The following is a 20,111-nucleotide window of genomic DNA, read 5'->3' as shown; positions in this document are numbered from 1 at the left end:
AATAATAATAATAATAGGTTTTGGGGGGAAAGGAAATGGCGCAGTATCTGTCTCATATATCGTTGGACACCTGAACCGCGCCGTAAGGGAAGGGTAAAGGAGGGAGTGAAAGAAGAAAGGAAGAAGAGGTGCCGTAGTGGAGGGCTCCGGAATAATTTCGACCACCTGGGGATCTTTAACGTGCACTGACATCGCACAGCAAACGGGCGCCTTAGCGTTTTTCCTCCATAAAAACGCAGCCGCCGCGGTCGGGTTCGAACTCGGGAACTCCGGATCAGTAGTCGAGCGCCCTAACCACTGAGCCACCGCGGCGGGGCAATCAAGAAACGACGGATTTTGATTTCATGTATTCGAACCGGTCAGCCGGTCACTTCTATTAACGCGTTTTATTAGTTGTGCTTTTAATATGCGTTGCCCAAATAAGCTCACACATATCGCACGTATTTGTATTGTGTAAAGCACGCGTTGAGAAAAAGACGAAAAAGTTTCCATGAAAAAAGGGAGGAGGTCCCAACTTGCAGAAACATGCAAACGTTGCCTACATTTCTACTCATGCCCAGGAAAAAAGTTTTGAATATTGGAATATTGTAAGGCACTGTTATGGAAATATAGATGGAAATGGTCCGTTCTTCCGATGCGTAGCAAGACCTTTCTTTTAAACTTCTTCCATCTCTCGCATCGACCAGTTAAATCTACTATAGAAAAAAAATGGGGTAAGACGTTTCTAACAGTAGAAAAAAGGTCAATATCAAAAAATGCAGGCGAAGCCTGCCGACGGGAGATCTGCGGGTATTTTGAGTTATAAAGAAATGTTACAGTATGTGAAAAAATCGTTTTCATAATTTCTTTCGTGTTGAAAAATGCTTTTGTCCAAACTTGTTGGGTACGTGATTCTAGCTATTACGGTAAGATATGGGGAAATCACAAGAACTGACCGCCAAGTGTACAAGCTATTCATGCGTTAAAAGAGGGCTGTGCAAAAAAAAAAAAGCATTGGAGCATTTTTGGCGAACATTTTAAGAAAATACTTAAAAGTGCATGTATAGCACATTCTACAGGCGCAGTCTTTCAGCAATCTACAATGATCTCCCTTCATACATTATCCCCGGAGCCTTCATGGACGCGCTTTAGCCTTAAACGGGATCAAGCTCACGTACACAGGACATCGAAGCCACTACAGATGGCAAGAAAAAAAAAAATCCCCTATGATTATCCTCTCTTACAACTTTTCACAATTGGTTCAAAATTCCCTCGGTCAATTACGTCCTCATAATACGGCCATTACAGTATCGCACCCCTTTAGTAAGCGTGCAGCTTCCCTGCTTTTTCAACAAGCATATCTCAGATCGCAAACTAAGTGCCGAATAACTTAGGCAAGTTGAATACGATCCTAATCCGATACAGCATCATGCACCAGTGCACAAGGGAGCTCGCCGTAGTTTTCCTACCCCTGTCAGAAGACACGCGTGTCAAATAACCACGCACGGAATTCGCTCCCTCCTCTTTAACTCGACGCTAACATCCTTATCGGGTTCACGGTAAGACCGGTCGGGTGTCATCCGACCCCCCCCCCCCCCCCCCCCTTCCGTGATTCTTCGGGGGGGGGGGGGGGGGCAGCCAGGCATATGGCGTCTGGGAATGCGCGTACGGACAGCGGCAGCCTGTGGAGCAATTCAGCGCTGCCACTGCTAGTCATGCTACGCTAGCACACACGGGCAAACACACACAAAACAAGGCGCGACGCAACATGTATACACAGATCTCCACACACTTCGTCAGCGAAGAGTACAGGAAACATGGCGGAAGCAGCAGCATTGAGTGGTAAGATATCCGTCTGCGCTGCAGCACACGTCGCCTGCTAAAAAAGACGAACGCTTTTTGCACCACGGCCTACAGTACCGTGCAGTGCTGTTAAAGCTACGAGGCCCGCTTGAGCGAGTAATCCCTGTTACGGAGTGTGGTGACAACTTGAGGCTTCGGTTCAGCCGCGTATTTATTTGTTTCCCGATCAAACTCTCGATGATAACCCGTTCGTCGTACGCAATGCTCATGAAGAGTCGTCGGCCCTCGGCACTTCACAGAGCAGACGAAGCTTAATCGCAGACACGGGCGGCCCGCAAACACAAGGCACGATGGTGCAACCCTGGCTTTCCCTAATTGGTGAACCCAGCTATCCAACAACGTTATACACCGTCCTGCGTTCCGGCGTGAGAGGCCTAGCTGCGCTCCTGTGCTTGCGAACAAAGTGAGGCGGCGACCTCTAAACTATAGTGCGCTCTACTACACTGGATCTAAACTGAGATAAGTTGTTGCCAGGAAGAAAGAAAAGGAAAGTGCACAGGCCTGCTCACTGGCTCAAGCCATCTAAACTGAGCAGTCTGTAGCCCGTCTTATACCCGGGCAGAGCAGCTGTCCCCTCACCTCTTTCATTTCATTTGTCCATTCTGCCTGCTGTCCTTTATTTCCGCTGCCCCAGCTCAGGTGCTTCAGTATCGATGGCAGATGCCGGGGCTAGCAAAAATCTTTTCCTTCCTTTTTACTATTACTTTTAATAAAACCACTACCACCACCACCCGGGCAGAGCAGCGGGCAGAACGCGCCTCCATGAAGACGAATACAGCGCCACTTCGCGCCGATGGAGAAAGACGCTCCGCTTCGCGGCCGGTGTTTCTTCGTGAATGTATAGGGCTCCGCCCGCTGTCAGCACGGCGTTCTGACGCGGGGAAAAAAAAAAAGAGCAAAGGTGAAGGTGTTGTATTTCAAAGCCGCTGTCTGGCGCGAGCTGCTGGGCGGAGTATTGAGTTTTGGTTTGTTTACGTAGGGGCGGAGGGTGTGTGGTCGCGGCGGTTCGAAAGGAAGCACTGAGTGGAGAGGGCCGGGAAGAGCGTAGGGGCGAGTAAGAGTGAGAACCGAAGGACTGCAGTGACGAAAAAAAAGAAAAAGTAAGCATGCTGGGCCAATCGGACTAGGCACAGGAACAGGATGACTTGTCTGCACGTTTGCTGAGTTGTTTATTTGAATGTTTGCTTAGTTACTCAGCGCAGGCCTGCACAGAGCTCATATGCATGCCCGAAGCTGAAAGCGACGGACAAAACGGGCCACGCGGTTTTGAAAAATGCAAACAGGCGCACAGAACAAAATTAAACGATGCACTGCAACCACGCATTTCGAAATGGAGTATTACAATGAAAATGCGGACATTTCGAAACTGCCTCAATTCCGCATCAGCCTCCAAATCTCTCTCTCTCTTTTAATTCTTTTCGCGTGTTTCCTGTTTTCAATTTTTTTTTCCCTTCGCGTGGGCTGTACTTACATAGAAATATCTGCAACACACTTCTTCTTCATTTTGTTCTTGGGGCGCTCCTGTTTGCCTGCCTCAATAGAGAGGAGATAGAAAACACATTGTTGTTGATTTTTTTCTGTCACAAGGAAATTTGCTTGTGAGAGCTGGCATGGGAGGCACTCTTGCGAATGCATTTCTGCCTCTCGCGCAAGAAGGAAGTTCTGCTGCTTTTCTTGTGAAGACACACTTTATGTCAGGGAAACTTCCATAACGGCTTCATGTAGTTTATTGACGCTCCATTACTTTAAAATATTTATTTCTATTAATATTGTTTTTATTCTTATCACCCTTGAAGGTCTCTCACATGGAAGGTATTACATAGGAGATAATTAAGATGGTGTGGCTGTACGTTGTAAAGTAGGCTAGTGTAGATACCAATATCGTCGTCTGACTCCACTAGCATATTAATGCACATGCGCCGTTTACGGAGTTAAAAAAAAAAACGTGTCAATTCCGCGCCTTAAGAGCAGACTACTACTCACTGTGCCGCCACCTTGTCCGCTTTTAAGAACTTTTTAGCAATAGGAACGTAATGAATTTATATCTGTGGTGCAGCAGCAAGATGATCGAATTAGTACTGGCTCATGATTGAAAGAGCGTTACTGCGTTCTTTACCGTGAGGAAAGTTCGGAGCAGTCGCTCAGGTTGGTTTCTCTGTCTGATCCAGGTTGTTGCTCCCAGAGGCCGCATTTACAAAGTTCATAGCGGTCTACCATAAAAATGTATATATTCTTGACTTTGATATGCATAGTATCGCATATGTGCATTAAGGTCCATTGTTAAAGGGAACCTGAGACCGCGTTTCATCTGCGCTTTACGAAGCGCAGCTATAGAGTGGGCGGCACCAGACACATGCCCGAAAAATATCCGGCCGTGGTTGCTGCACATGCGTCCTGTGTTGCCGAGTCTCGCCGCCAGGGCTTCGCAAGACCTTTAGCTTATTGCACTGCACAGCTAATTGCACTGCACTTAAATATTTATGCGTCATAGACATCGTTCGACGTTTCTGAAGACGTTGAGACCCCCCCCCCCCCCCCATATTTATCGCTTGCAACACCGAAAACGCCGACGTCGGATTTTCTGCGTATGGGGGCCTTTAACGCTAGCGCGTTAAAACTGGGCCATGTATGACGGAAGCCAGCAATCATCGTAATCAAGAAGCACAGCGGATGTTTTTTTTTTATTTCTGGTTTTGATGAATGGAAGATTAGCTGGATAATTATTTTCGTGGTAATTGGTTAGAAAGCAGAACAAAAAACAACCACATGCCGCCGGTGGGATCCAAACCCACGACCTCCGAATTTCGAGAGCGGTGCTTTACCAACTGAGCTACGGCGACGGCTGTCCAGACTTCTGCTTTCGGGGGTATTTATGCTTTGCGTGTAACCGAACCTTGAGAGTGTTCACCAGCGCCACCCTCGTCCATAGCGGCGGACGTAGCACGTCCTGTATTACCGCGAGTGTGACGTGGAACGTCATCTAACGGCGAGGGCGGAAACTGTGCGAGAGCCCTCTTAAGCAACCTGTGGCATCAAGACTGCCAGAACCGAGACCTTCGTTAAGCTATTAGCATACAAGGTAAAGTAAATGAGGGGCTCGTTTGACAAACTTATGAAGGGAGCCAACAGTCACCGAAACCAAGGTGCATAGGGGAGCGTTCTTTTTTTTTAATGTGTTGTGCTTATCAGTGGGATAATATTACTTAGATTAATAAATCGCTTAAAGAAAATAACTTATAAAGCAGCAGAAAAAACAACCATGCCGCCGGTGGGATCCGAGCCCACGACCTCCGAATTTCGAGTCCGGTGCTCTTACCAACTGAGCTACGGCGACGGCTGTACAGTCTTATGCTTTCGGGGGTATTTATGCTCATTCTTCGTTTCTTCTTTCACTCCCTCCTTTATCCCTTCCCTTACGGCGCGGTTCAGGTGTCCAACGATATATGAGACAGATACTGCGCCATTTCCTTTCCCCCAAAAACCAATTATTATTATTATTATTATTATTATTATTATTATTATTATTATTATTATTATTATTATTTATGCTTTGCGTGTAAGCGAACCTTGAGAGTGTTCACCAGCGCCACCCTCGACCATAGCGGCGGACGTAGCACGTCCTGTGTTACCGCGAGTGTGACGTGGAACGTCATCTAACGGCGAGGGCGGAAACTGTGCGTGAGCCCTCTTATGCTACCTACGGCATCAAGACTGCCAGTGGAGTAATTATTTTAAAGATAATTGACTAGAAAGCGGAAGAAAAAACGACCACATGCCGCCTGTGAGATAGATGCACACCACAAATTAAGAAAAAAAAAACATCCCCTATGCTTTGTAGTTTCGTTAACTATTGGATTCCGTCATGTATGTCACAGCGAGCCCCTATTTTTCCTTCCCTTTCCTGGGCCATATATTGGAACGTGAACGCTTCTGCGGACGACTTCCTGGTCGGGAAGCGAATTTATGGCTACAAGAATGGCCACTGCCATTCACAACATCGTCGCCCACTTTCATGCATAGACATGCCTGCAGAACGCAGTCTTACGATGAGTTCCGAACACCTTAGCAGAGTAACAGAAGTGTGGAAGAGCCAAGAGCGTAGACCTTGAACCATTCGTAGTGTGGGTACTTCAATAATGTGTAATTAGAGAAATTTTTTCCCTTTTGCAAGCAATTTGAGGGGTAAAATTTGGCGGAAAGGAAACTTTTACGAAGTGTCAGACCCCCTGGGGATCTTTAACGTGCACTGACATCGCACAGCACACGGGCGATGTCAGTGCGCGTTAAAGATCCCCAGGTGGTCGAAATTATTCCGGAGCCCTCCACTATGGCACCTCTTTCTTACTTTCTTCTTTCACTTCCTCTATCCCTTCCCTTACGGGCGGTTCAGGTGTCCGCCGATATATGAGACATACTGCGCCATTTCTTCTCCCCCAAAACCAATTATTATTATTATTATTATTACGAAGTGTCCCAGAAGATTAACAACATAATCTCTCATGCTTTTTCCAAACCGCCGCAATTTTCAGGCTGCATACGGTAGGGGAAAACGGCCTGAAATAGGGACATTTAGGTCTAATTGAGTGAATTCATAGAACATCCCCGGCGTACCTAAGCCCGTACTCTGCAAGTGTGTGGACTTGTGTCTGGCCCAGTAGCCGAGCGCGCTAACCACTGAGCCGCCGCGGCGGGTAAAGGTTGTACGGCCTGTTTCTTTTTTTTTTTTCGGCCTCCCAGCTTTCAGTGCGTCGCTTTCTCTCTGCATACTTTGAAACTTCTTCTGCAGTGTTTCTTGTTGCCAGCTTCTAAGCATAAACGATCTTTAAGAGGTTTTTTTTTTACTATTTGTATGCTGTGCTGTTGACGTTCTCTCTTTCTTTATTCCAGTTTAAGGTGCTACCTCCCAGACGCCTTCTTTCATCCACTCATCTTGCTTGGAGTAATATGTCTTGGCGCAATAACTTTGTGATCGTTTTTACTTTGTTTTTTTTTAAATATTTTTACATCCCTGTTTTTCTTTGATTTTTTTTAGAAGTTATCTCCTTTTCGTTTACCTTGAATTGGTTTTAAGCCTGGCAAAGCTATGTTGGTCCGAGAGGCCTCTCTCTTCCTTTTATGTTTGTATATATTTCTGAGGGGACAAATAGAAGGGTAAAAGGGAAGAAAAGGGGAAGGAAGCGTCATACCACGTGGTGAACTTTCGAAGCGACTCACCCGGAGCTGCCTCTTTTTGCGGCGCTCAGGTTCACAAGCACGTCGGTTGAAAAACAGCTGGCAGACTCTCTCGTGCATCTGCGACAATAAGGTTGGTTCATTTGACCTGCTTCGAACTATAACCCTGCCATCCTGCGCCGCTGGTGTAGTGGTATCATGCAAGATTCCCATTCTTGCGTCCCGGGTTCGATTCCCTTGCGGCGCAATGTTTTCTTTTTTGGACCTATTTTTTTTCTGTTTGCGATTCCACCTCATATACTATGGCTGACCTGACTGCAGGCACTATATGCGTACGGGTGTATTTTGTTTATATCCTTTAGTTAAATGCTGCTGTGAACTTGCTTACGGGCATTTATTAAGCCCAAGCTGCTGTTATGTGCCCATGCAGATGCGAGAAACTGGAGGCGAAGAATGAACACCTGCTTTCACGCGTCTCCTCGGTTTAACCGCGTTATAAACCTACCACTGTTCTTATCTTTTCGCGACGCCTTCTTCAGCAACCAGCCTTGTTTTTACTGGATACGAGCTATCATTCCCGACCTTCCACTAAGCCAGTGACAGTGTATATGGCCAGTTTTGTGTGCTGTATTCTTATAGGAACCTTTGACGACGAAATACAGTTGGAGACCATACGTGATAAAGATAACTTACGAAAACTTAAAGCGCAAATCGACAGTGTCGGTGCAAACCATCGCTACGTTTTGTACCTGTACGTGGCATATGGCCTTGTGGTGGAGCCTCCGCCTCGCATTCGGGAGGTGCTGGGTTCGATCCCCAGTGCCGTCGGGTACCCACCGGTTGTTAATGGGTACAAGATTTCCCCCGGCCTGGTGCTCGGCTCTTCTGGGTGAGATCCTTGGGAAAAGGGTCTTGACCACAGTTGCTCCGATGGATCAGCGATAAGTTCCGCCGTCAACAACGTTAAATCCGCCTCGTGCGGTAGAAGCCCATTTGTGTCCGGAAAGGAGAATTTTTTTCCTGGGAAAAAAATGCTCCTTTCTTTATTCTTAGTAGACCAATGCAAGTTACTCATTATCATGCGCGGTTTAAAGCCGTAAAATAACCACATTAACTACGTCGAGGGTCGTTAACTAGGCCACTGTGAGGGTAATAACGATGACATTTTCTTACTCATGGAACTTGCATTATTTGCAGATAAGGGTTTAGTTAACAACGTATTGCGATGAAGTTACAGATGAGCACTGTAAAAATACATCTGCCCAGAAAAAACATGCGTCAGCAGTCAGATATGTTCTTAATTCTGTAGTCCGTTAGTGACATACGCGCCGAGCAGTCACCGTCACTGAGAATGACTGCAGTAGCACGTGAGTGTTTTGCGGTAAAAGAATGATATTGAGAGCAATGTTTTCAGAAATCGTTGTTAGCGATCTGCACGAGATTTTTTTCAAATCTTAGAAAAATTCCCGCCGAAAGCATTGAAGTCGAACCTATCATGGAAAAAACAGGAAACAGCAAGCTCGCTTTGTGCACTCTCCAAGGTCAGGACAGGAACAAGAGTAAGCAATTTTCTGAGCAGCATTTGGGTCAATTCCAGAATTAAATAGCGTGGTCGAATACGGAAGGGCCGGAAAGACGTTGTTGTTGTCGCAGAATGGGACCATGCAGTCTGCAAGCGTTCGTGCCCATCAACCCTAAAGACGCCGCTCGATAGGCGACAAGTTCACGTGTAGCGTCTCCTGCTACAAAACAATGACATACTATATAGCGACGAGATTGGTCACAGCCAATCAGACAGCGCCACCTATTTGCGTGTGCACTGACCACCATACAGTGAGCAGTATTACGGTGAGTTCTAATGCCCTGGTCTAGCACGTACAGCGGATAAAATCCACCCATGCGCACCCTAGTGGGTACCTCAGTGACGTTCCATTCGGGGAATCTTCCCTCATTCATTGATCCTGAGCAGTAAAATTTGGGGAAAAGTGAACTTTTACCGAGTTTCAGGGAATTTTTTTTTGTCTCGATTTTTCCAGATTGCCTTATCCTCAAGAACCACCGCGGTGGCTCAGTGGTTAAAGCGCTCGGCTACTGATCCGAAGTACCTGGATTCGAACCCGACCGCGGGGGTGCATTTCCATGGAATAATAATAATTGGTTTTTGGTGGAAAAGAAATGGCGCAGTATCTGTCTCATATATCGTTGGACACCTGAACCGCGCCGTAAGGAAAGGGATAAAGGAGGGAGTGAAAGAATAAAGGAAGAATAGGTGCCGTAATGGAGGGCTCCGGAATAATTTCGACCACCTGGGGACCTTTAACGTGCACTGACATCGCACAGCACACGGGCGCCTTAGCGTTTCGCCTCCACTGAAACGCAGCCGCCGCGGCCGGGTTAGAACACGGGTACTAGCCGAGCGCACTAACCACTGAGCCACCGCGGCGGCTAGTGTGGTGTGCGACTTCAGTGCACGTTAAAGGTCCCCAGGTGGTCGAAATTGTTGTTGTTGATGCCTTCGTGGTCGAAATTATTCCAGAGCCCTCCGTTGCGGCACCTCTTCTTTTTTCTCTCAGTCCCTCATTTATCCGTTACGGCGTGGTTCGGGTGTCCGCCAAGATATGTGAGACAGATACTGCGCCATTTCCTTCCCCAAGATAATAATAATAATAATATTAATTGTTTTTTGGTGAAAGGAAATGGCGCAGTAGCTGTGTCATATATCGTTGAACACCTGAACCGCACCATAAAGTAAGGGATAAAGGAGGGAGTGAAAGAAGAAAGGAAGAAAGAGGTGCCGTAGTGGAGGGCTCCGCAATAATTTTCACTCTCGTATGGTGTGCTTGCTAGTTGCGCTTCGTCATGGCAGCTTATGCCCTTAAGGTCATACAGAAACACAGGGCATAAAACATGTCATATGCACAGCTAGACGGAAGGCTTAGGGCATGTTCAGAATGTCTTGTGCGCAGTGATTAATAAAACGTTGTTGTTGAAGAAAACGGCATAAGACAGACAGTACGTAAGTCAGTCAGCAAGTTTCAAAGTTATTAAGGTAAGTGTTTGCGCAAATTATATCCTTACCATAGTGTCGGCGATAAATTCATTCGGAAGCAAAAAAAAAAGAAAATGGCAAAGAAAAAGAAGCCATGCGCCGCCCGGGAATCGAATCCGGGTCGCAAGAATGGGAATCTTGCATGATACCACTACACCAGCGGCGCGGAACGGTGCAGTCAGCGTTCGAGGCAGGTCAGATGAGTGAAACTGATTGTGGCAGATATTTGTTCAGGTGCTTTGTATTGTTCGCGAAGCAAACTCACAGTACTTGCTCTGAAAGTGTGCTGCGCCACACAGCAATTTATTCGTTTCCGATGAATTTCGCATCCTTCATGTCGGTAATAGGATTTTGTTTTACGCCGGGCGCCGTAAATGGCAATTAGCGAAACATGAGCGAGGTACCACGTTCTCTGTCATTTTTATGCACGCGGATTTTTCCACGCGTAATATCACTTTTTTTTTTAGAGACGCGCTCTGCAAAGTCACATCACGCGTCGAAAAATCCGTGTGCGTAAAAATGACAGAGAACGTGGTACCTCGCTCATGTTTAGCTAATTGCCATTTACGGCGCCCGGCGTAAAACAAAATCCTATTAGCAACATAAAGCATGTTGAATTCACCTTAAACGAATAAATCACTGTGTGGTGCACAGCATTGGCGGTAACGCGTTAGAAGTAACGGCGTTACCGGTAACGTGTTACTTTTTCCGGTAACTTAGTAACGTACTCGTTACCAATTCGGAACTGTAATGGATAACGTACTTACGTTGACATTTTTCGGTAACGTGAGTTGTCACGTTATTAGTTGCTTTTATTCCAATTACCCCCCTTCGACCTGCTTTAAAAAAAGCGCAGAGCACCTATAGTGACGTCGCAAACAAGCAAAATGTACAGGTGCTCTCGACGACCTTTGTTGCGGCTCGCATGCATGCCAGAAAATACCTGCCCTTGATGACGCACCCAACTAAAAGAAAAAGACAGCCATAAAGCACTAAACAGGTGCACGAACACGCATTTGTGCACTTCCCTTTATACCTAGCTCCCTTTGCCAAACCACTGGCACAGACAGCTCTCTAAAAACTGGAAGCATGCGAAGCATTTTGGAACATTACCTTTTTCAGAATTACCTTAACGAAACAGTGAGAACTTTATCAATTTTTTTTTGTTAGCAAAATCTGATAGTTCGGCATTTCATGGCTTAGTTGCCGCTGGTCCGGGAGCGAAAGATGCATTTATTTCAAAGAAATTTGGATTCGAAGTTGAAAAGTTTTTCCCGCCCTCGCAATCAAACTCGGCGCACTCTTATGACGTCACAGGACGGAGTGACGTGAAACGTGACATAAACACAGACTCCGTGATTTCTGGCGGCTAGCGGTGCGGTCTAGCAGCAGGCGAAACGAAAGATACCGCCGCCTCACGTTGTAGGCATCTATCGGGGGTCGCTACCGTCGCTTCGTTTACGTTTGTACCGGCGTCTTACAAGCGCTTGTCTTGTGTGTTCGTCCCTTTCCGTATTTTGGTAGCGCTCACCAATACCTTCAAGGTTACAATGCGTCCCGTTCCCGAACCCGCCAACGAAGTTCTCGCAAAAACACAGGCGTGCATTTCAGCGACCTCAGCCCCAAAGAGCGTGCGATGCTTTTGAGGGAGCACGGTTAGGTTAGGCGCCGGCGGGTTGTTTCCCCCTTCCGCAGTGAGCAGCCGTTGCTAATTAAATATCTTGACCCCAGTGCGGAGAGCCGAGAGGGGCGAGGACACGGTCGGCACGCCGCGCCATCGGAGGCTGGCCAAGGCTCTGGGGCCAATGGAATGTGATCCCCTGTAAGGCGCTGCTGCACGGTGCAGCAGGCGCGTCGAGGGGGTTTCTCACGGTTGCAAGGGCCAGGTTGTTAATTTTTTATTTTACCACAAAAAAAAAAACGAATGGGTGCTCAAGGGCGCTCGCCTTTAAAGTTGGCGGCTTGAAAGTAAAAGCGATGCATGACGCTTCAACCTGTTCCGCGCGTTTCCGGAGGTACGGGGTCCACTGGATCGGGCTCTCTCGCCCATTTGCATGTACCTTCAGATCTGTACTGTGAATGGGTTGAATTAGCCGAGAGCTCGAAGAGAACAGCTCCGCCCAACTGCCGAAGCAATTGAATGGAGCCGCAATCAAACGAGTTGGAGGACAGAGGAGTCACGGTCTCTGCAGGTTCCAAATTTCTTTTAAATCGACACCTTTACTAGCCGCGAACTTTCGATTTCGCCGTGGCGGTGCTCCGAGGAGGCACATGACGTCACAACGCGCGCCTCGCCGCGGAGCCGAACCGGTCTGGCCGGGCCGGCGGCGGCTGGCGCACTCGGCGCGAAATAGAGACGTGCTCCAAGTCTCCTCCTGTGCTGTCAGAGTGCGCCGAAGCCGCCGAACGCGTCGGCGGTCAAGCGCAGTTGGAGTGTAGAGGGTCTCGCTTTGGCCGACGTGACGTCGCCGTGCAGCGCGCGCGTGCGCGTTACGCTGGAGTATAGCACGCCTTAACAGAGCTTGCGCTAAACCGCTAACCAACGTATTCGGTAGCGGCATTTATGGTAGCCGCTAAAGCCCTCCCCACACACTCACTGAATAAAAAAAAAAACCTGCGCCGAGGCTTTTGGCGTTTGAGGCGTAGACGCTACCACTCCGCCACGACGGCTGAAACATTAACCATGAATACAGGCGCACCTAGTGAATGCACTCTTCCGATGCAAAAGTCTCCGTGCTTTCACATATCCTGGCCTAACAGAGTTAGGCTATCAGCCATTTTTTTTTCTTAAGTGCCTTGTATCTTGTCTCCTTTCTCTAATAAACGATTTCCGTTAAGTAGTTCGAAGTTGACTGGCATAGTCGGGAACGTTTCGCTGGGCAAGCGTGCGAAGACACAAGTGCTCTTAGTATATATAATGCTAACTGCCTTGTACGGTCACCGGCCATCGCGCCATCATAGTTTTTCATCGACCGTGGCGATTATGACCAGCCTTAACAGGCTCCTTCAAAGGCTAACTAGCACTTGAAGCGGCACTTGCAGTTCCTCTGCTGTTCGGCGCTTGTAAATCGAGGCGCGTCAAAAACAAAATCACGGGGCACGCAAAGCTCATAGAGGCGAAGCGCCATAACAAATCGAAACTCTCCTGGCCGCCTGTGGCGCCTCCAAGCATCGGTTGTCTTTGCTTCCAACATTCAGATTGTCTTTTGTCTCCCTTCGTTGTGTGATAAAAGTGCGCTATCGGTTTCAAAACAAAACTTACTTCAATATTGAACCGCGCAATCTTCCTTTTTCTGCCTCGGAGATTAGTATGAGTCGATGAAGTGAGGAAAATTCCTCTAGGGTGGCGTCTCTTGTCCTATGACGTAATCACATTTGTACTGGCTGAGATTGGCCAGTGGCGGCGATACCGGTATTTTGGTCCTTGCTATTTTCTACCTTACAAGAGCTTTGTTTTCAGTAAGGGTGGCGTTTTTGTGATCAGGAGCTGGTATTCTTACGATACAAGCCAACTTCAATTTCTCATCAGTGTCCCTTTAATTTGTTCAGAGTTAAGCGATGCTTTCTATGTGAAGTTAGAATTGATGATGAAATGTCATTTCGTATTTAATGTCACATGCAGAAAATGGCTTCACCATGCCCCATAGAATTAGAATCCATCACATGTAACTCTACAGGCAACTTTAGGAAACTCTAACATTGCTAAGCTCCTGAACATTTGTGTAAATTATTCTCGTTAAGTCAGGATTTCGCGTAAAATTTTCTTTGGGCTAGAAGTTTCATGTGAAATGTGAGCTTTATAAAACTGTTTTTTAAGTTCTTAATTGAAAGGCTAATAAAATTAATGGCCATGAAGTAATGACAAAGTAACATGCAACACTTTTTTCGGTAACGGCAATGATAACGCGTTATCGTTTTTTTTTACGTAACGCAGGGCGGTAACGCTTTCTTTTTTTTTAGCGTAACGAGTAACGAATTCAGTTATTTTTGTTCGGTAACGCCTACAACACTGATGGTGCAACACACTTTCACAGCAAAAAACTGTGTTGGCCTCGAGCGCACATTGCACCGTTCAGCGTCGCTGGTGTAGTGGTATCATGCAAGATTCCCATTCTTGCGACCCGGGTTCGATTCCCGGGCGGCGCATTGCATTTGTTTCCTTAAATACTTCTTTTTTCGTTTGCGAATTTATCGCAGACACTATGCGTATGGATATATTTTGCGGAAATAGTTTCCTTAAACACTTCTAAACTTGCTGGCGCGCTTACGTACTCTGTCTTGTGCCGCTTCTTCAACAACCACATTTTATTAATCACTAGATACAAGACATCATTCTGAACATGCCCTAAGCCTTCCGTCTAGCAGTGCATATGGCCTGTTTTGTGCCCTGTGTTTTGTTCCCGGTGGTTGGGGCGCTCGGATACTAATCCGGAGTACCCGGGTGCGAACGTGACCGTGGCGGCCGAGTTTCGATGCAGGCGAAAGCTAAGGCGCCCGTGTGCTGTACGATGTCAGTGCACGTTAAAGTAGATGTAGTAAATGGTTTTATTAAAAATATTAATAAGCAAGGAAGGTAAAGGGTTTTGCTAGCCCCGGCATCGACACTGAAGCACCTGAGCTGGGGTAGCGGAAGTAAAGGATAGTAGGCAGAATGGAGAAGTGAAATGAAACAGGTGAGGGCACAGGAAGAAAAGATAGGAATTGAAGATCCCCAGGTGGTCGAAATTATGCCGGAGCCCTCCACTACGGCACCTCTTTCTTAGTCCTTCCTTTATCCCTTCTCTTACGGCGCGGGTCAGGTGTCCGCCAATATGCGAGACAGATACTTCGCCATTTCCTTTCCCCAAAAACCAATCAATGCACTTTAAAGATCCCCAGGTGGTCGAAATTATTCCGGAGCCCTCCACCACGGCACCTCTTTCTTCCTTTCTTCTTTCACTCCCTCCTTTATCCTTTCCCTTACGGCGCGGTTCAGGTGTCCAACGATATATGAGACAGATACTGCGCGATTTCCTTTCCCCAAAACAAATTATTATTATTATTATTATTATTATTATTATTATTATTATGATTATTATTATTATTATTATTATTATTATTATTATTATTATTATTATTATTATTATTATTATTATTATTATTATTATTATTATTATTATTATTATTATATTCCGATGGCGGAGTCTATATGCTGCTTAACTGCTCCGGCCAGACGTCCTCGTGACGAGAGAACGATGAAAGAAAAGGTTATAACAACAGAGAAACCACACAAACAGTGGCGCTTGAGTGGATATGTCGCTTTCCCTTCTTTGTGAGAAAGGAGTTGAAAAATTTTTACAGCGTTTTAATGGAGATCTGCATTCTATATATTATAGACTTGCATGCCACATTTTGGCAGAATCCGGTTTTGCATCCGCACTGCAGAGCACATCTGAACAGCAATGTAGGCTAAAGATTATCTATTTTACTCTTTCTTGAGAAACAACGCAGTAAAGTGTTAGCGAACCTCCAACGTCCGATCAGCGGCGAGCGCACGCAGCGGAGAAAGCGAAATCGTCTGGCAACCCTCGATAGGAGGAAGACAAATGAACGGCCGGCAAGATGAACTACCAAACCCTGGCCAATCCCCCACCGTGGACACGTGCCATCGTTTTTGAGGCAACAACCACAAAATGAGCTCTCGATCCCCTTAACCTTGCCAACAATTAGTTATCCTCAAAAGTGAAAAAGCATCCTGCCGTTAATTCGCGCAAACGTGAAATCTGCCTAGAAGAGCAAGAAAGGAAGGATGCAAAGGCATCTTGTTTTGCGGGACAACAAGGAAAGGCTGTCCGCCGCAGCAGGATTTCTCCCGCCAAATGACATCCACAGTCGACATTAAAGAAGTGTGGAGGCACGAATGATGCCCAAGCAGTGGTTCTGAGAAAAAGAACCCGTGTCTTCCCGATTGTTTCTTTGTTATTTTATCTTCTTGTTCTGAAAGCCTTGGTTGTTATTGTGCGTTATTGTGGGAAGAAATGGGAATCGTGTTTGGTTCGAAAAGACGGAAGATGGGGGCACATACGAATCACAAAGACCCATCGGGAGCAGCAGGCCAGGATATCTGTGGAGTGTGCGACATGTGGTCAGCGGAAGAGCAGCTGCCGTGTCTATAAATGTATACAGTCCGTGTCCATTTGTAGACCACAGGTTTCTGGACGAGACATGTGTCGAGACAGTGTGTCGTTTCCTTTAAACACCTTTCCCTCGCCCAAGACTTGCTTTTTTTTTGTTTAGGCTGAAGCCACCCCAGAAAAATAACAAGATAGCTAGAATGTGCAGGCCCTGAGAAGCATTGAGACTACGACCGCAGTGAAGAAACATTAAGAAACTCTTGTGGTGGTTAGTCAAAATATTAGTTCCTTTCTTTTGAACTGCACTAATTTTCAAGCACATGGCACCGAATCTTTGCAGAGTAAAACGCGAAGATTGTTAAGCTTTTCAGGTGGAATTTCCGGCCATAGTAATACTAGCTAGAAATGTTAACCCAATATCCCATGCTAACCCTGTGACCCTGCTGTATTGATGCACTAACGCTCGCAGGGTGCTCGTACTCCATTTATAATACATGACACGCGCTTTTTTGTAATTTTTTTTCTTGCCAGAAAATTGAAAAATTGGTTGTTGGGGGAAGGAAATGGCGCAGTATCTGTCTCACACCTCGGCGGACACCTGAGCCGCGCCGTAAGGGAAGGCATAAAGGAGGGACTGAGAGAAGAAAAGAAGAAAGAGGTGCCGTAGTGGAGGGCTCCCGAATAATTTCTACCACCTGGGGATCTTTAACGTGCACTGACATCGCCAGTATGTCGGTTTTTGAATCACAGAACGGGCTCAGTTATTGTCCACTTTCCGTCCAATTCTTCGCATCTTTTCTTTAATGGTTCTTTTCTTTATTACTTTTGCTGCTATGCTCTCTAATCTGTTGCACTCGGTGGCAAGGTGTCCTGAAAGGTAATGCAGAAAACAGTGGTGATGGCTGCAGTGTCGAGCAGGCCTGCGTCACCACTTCGCGCACATTTGCGTGCACTCCCAGACGCCCTTAGAGCGTGTGGGGGCAGCGGTCTCGGTTACAAAGGAGGTGCCCTCGACTCAGCGTGGCAAGCTCAGCCGGAGACCAGCTACCAAGTGACAAGGGGGTTGGTCATTTGCTGCCCAGCTTTCGCCGGTGGCAAGCCAGAGAATGGGTCGGAGCCAAATGTTCACAAAACAAAACAAAGTTTATACAGCAAAAAAGACGATACAGAGGATTTCACAATAACTCGTACTAGCACATACAAAGTGATTTACAAAACAATGCAACTCGTGCAAAGTAACAACTCGAAAGAGATTACAATTGAACAAAATCTTTGCACCTAAAGTGCACTAACACAGGGAGAAACAAACAAACAAAGCACAAAACACAGCAGCACGACGGAGCCATCCCGCAGACTGGCGCACGTTTGCTCGCTGGTCCGTGGCTGGGCGAGTGGTGTTCTCCCGGGAGTCGAGCGGGCGCGCTTCACGGAAACTTAAACGGCGGCTCGGGCTGACAGACAGCGGTTAAAGCCCTCATTTATAGGCGCGATCCGCGTCTGTTCGTTCTTCGCTCCAAGGCAGGCACGCACATACACGCAGTATCAACTGAACAAGCTCCTTGTCCTTCTCGCACCAGGCGATGGACCCCATTGGTCAAGCTCGGAGACCAGGTTCTGGAAGCATCGAGAAGCGCGCGGCGCGATTGCTTACGCGCAGCCCCATTTTTTCGAATATGCGCCGAATTTTGGGACAGCCTGTTACTGCGGCCCATAGGAGTCCTGCACACTGCCATTATTCAGATGCCGTCATTTGCAAGCGCGTTTCCTGAAGGCTAGAAGGCTTTATAAATGGCCCAACTTGGCATCGACATTCCCCATAATATGCTTGCCGATTTCTGCTTTTACTTATTTTGCTTTGCACTTGGTAAGCTAACTCGCTTTACTCACTGGTTATTATTTCTTCTACGTGACGCATATTTATAGTAACACATGTCAGTGCCGCTGCTTAAGCATGTCGGCAGTTTGCACTGTATTACACACGCTATATCATTGTAATAACTTCTGGGGAGAGGCTATGTCTTTGCAGGCAGAGAAAATGATTCGAAAGAAATGAATACGACGTTCGTTAAAAGAAGCGCTGGAATGCAATTTCTGGAAATTGATTCAGTGTACTACATTTGAAATTCGGGGAAAGCCACTCTCAACCCGTCAATGGAGATTTCTATTAGAGGGAAGGTTTAATTAGCGTGATGGCCAAATAGCATACAAATGATTATCAGATGTTAATTTTTAATACTTGAGTACCTCTAAGTGCTTGTTACTATAAGCGCTAGAATGTGTACAAGTGAGGTGTTCACGTTAACCTTGATCTTTGCTCTGCATCCTACGCTGATGGCCTCAACTCACAAAAGAGGGCGCCACATTTTCAATGCTGACTACTCTCACGTGCGTTCATCCACCAGCTATATATATATATATATATATATATATATATATATATATATATATATATATATATATATATATATATATATATATATATATCATTTCTTGAAATTTCCAACATTTATTTGTGAACATATGCCGCAACCTGAAAAATATGTGGTTCTATTTATGTTCAATAATTTTTTTCCTTTTGCTGCTCAGAGACCTGCAACTGTCAAAATTTTAAAGCGGTTAAGACAACCGAAATAGGCGCGAAGTCATCCACTAGTGCCTTTACGTACTTCCTTACTTCAAATAACAGAAAAATGATCTTTATCTACAACATTGATTTCTTTAGTGTAACATAGTGTGATTTGTTCAGCGGGCTATAAGCGATGAAAGAAACACAGTGCCCTGCCCGCACCACGTAACACATAAAGACATTCTTTAGGTTTGGCGAAGAAAAAGAAACGAAATAAAGCCGTCTTTCAAAAGCAACAGAAATGGGATGAAACCAAACGGAAAGCACTGGCAGGCTATTGTTGTCCCAAATATTCCACGAGGACCCAAAGAAATCCATGCCTGACATATTTTCAGTTCTACGTAATCTTACATGGCCATCCGACTCACCTATAATCCACTCCTAGGCAACTCAGTGATACCGCGTGCAAGGAACTTCCATCAATAGCAACCATTATGTATACCACAGACGGTCTTTGCTATGCTTTAACACCAACAAGAGAAAAAAAAAAGATTGCCCTTACAGTCTACCTCATTCAGTAAAACTTTCGAATATCCTTCTCTCTTTTTTGTTCTATATATGCTGCCATCATCGAACCAACAACGGGGTGGCAGAGAAACCCATCGAAATCGTGTCGGCGCCGAAAGTCTAATATATAACGTCGTTTTCAAACAAGCAAACAAAACCTTAATGTTTGCCCTCCATTATGCTTTTCTTTTTTTAATATTTTTCATAACCCACGTTCACACGGACACCTTCTTTTCCTTCTTTCCTCTCTCTCTCTCTCTCGCTCTTTGTCTCGCGCACCAACAGCTTTCTCTCTCTCCCAGAAACGATTTTCCCTTCGTCCTTACAAAGGGGGGACCTTGCACGGCGTGGTAACCCGAGCCGCCGCGCCGGCGACGGTGTATTAAAATAATGAAGTACAGACACGCACGCACAGACACCGCGCTTGCTCTGCAGCCTGTTTGGATCTGTGGAACGCGTAGCCCGGCTGTCGGTCGTAGATTTGAGCTGTACGGGCCGCATAAGCAAAACCACAGTACATGGTGACGACACCACGAGAAGGGAATCGGACTGACGTACGCTTCCTTGCGGGAACAGTCCGTAGGCACTCGAACTGTAGAAACGTCGTAGCAAAATTTATATATATATATATATATATATATATATATATATATATATATATATATATATATATATATATATATATATATATATATATATATATATATATATATATATATATATATATATATATATATATATATATATATATATAGCAGACAAAGAGAAGGAAATGAGGGGCTCGTTTTGACAAACTTATGAA

At 46.0% G+C, this 20,111-nt stretch overlaps 4 non-coding genes across 4 annotated transcripts; 2 read left to right on the top strand and 2 right to left on the bottom strand.

Annotated features, from left to right (window-relative positions):
* Positions 1-5,102: 5,102 nt before the first annotated feature.
* On the bottom strand, positions 5,103-5,176 carry TRNAS-CGA (transfer RNA serine (anticodon CGA)). Its single transcript has one exon. It is a non-coding gene; the product is annotated as a tRNA-Ser (tRNA).
* Positions 5,177-7,190: 2,014 nt separating this feature from the next.
* Positions 7,191-7,261, top strand: TRNAG-CCC (transfer RNA glycine (anticodon CCC)). The gene has a single exon. It is a non-coding gene; the product is annotated as a tRNA-Gly (tRNA).
* A 2,897-nt stretch (positions 7,262-10,158) lies between these two features.
* On the bottom strand, positions 10,159-10,229 carry TRNAG-CCC (transfer RNA glycine (anticodon CCC)). Its single transcript has one exon. It is a non-coding gene; the product is annotated as a tRNA-Gly (tRNA).
* A 3,909-nt stretch (positions 10,230-14,138) lies between these two features.
* Positions 14,139-14,209, top strand: TRNAG-CCC (transfer RNA glycine (anticodon CCC)). The gene has a single exon. It is a non-coding gene; the product is annotated as a tRNA-Gly (tRNA).
* Positions 14,210-20,111: the final 5,902 nt, after the last annotated feature.

The sequence above is a fragment of the Amblyomma americanum genome, chromosome 5 (genome assembly GCF_052857255.1).
Source record: "Amblyomma americanum isolate KBUSLIRL-KWMA chromosome 5, ASM5285725v1, whole genome shotgun sequence".
Taxonomy (NCBI): Eukaryota; Metazoa; Arthropoda; class Arachnida; order Ixodida; family Ixodidae; genus Amblyomma; species Amblyomma americanum.
This window is presented reverse-complemented; position numbering and strand designations above follow the sequence as displayed.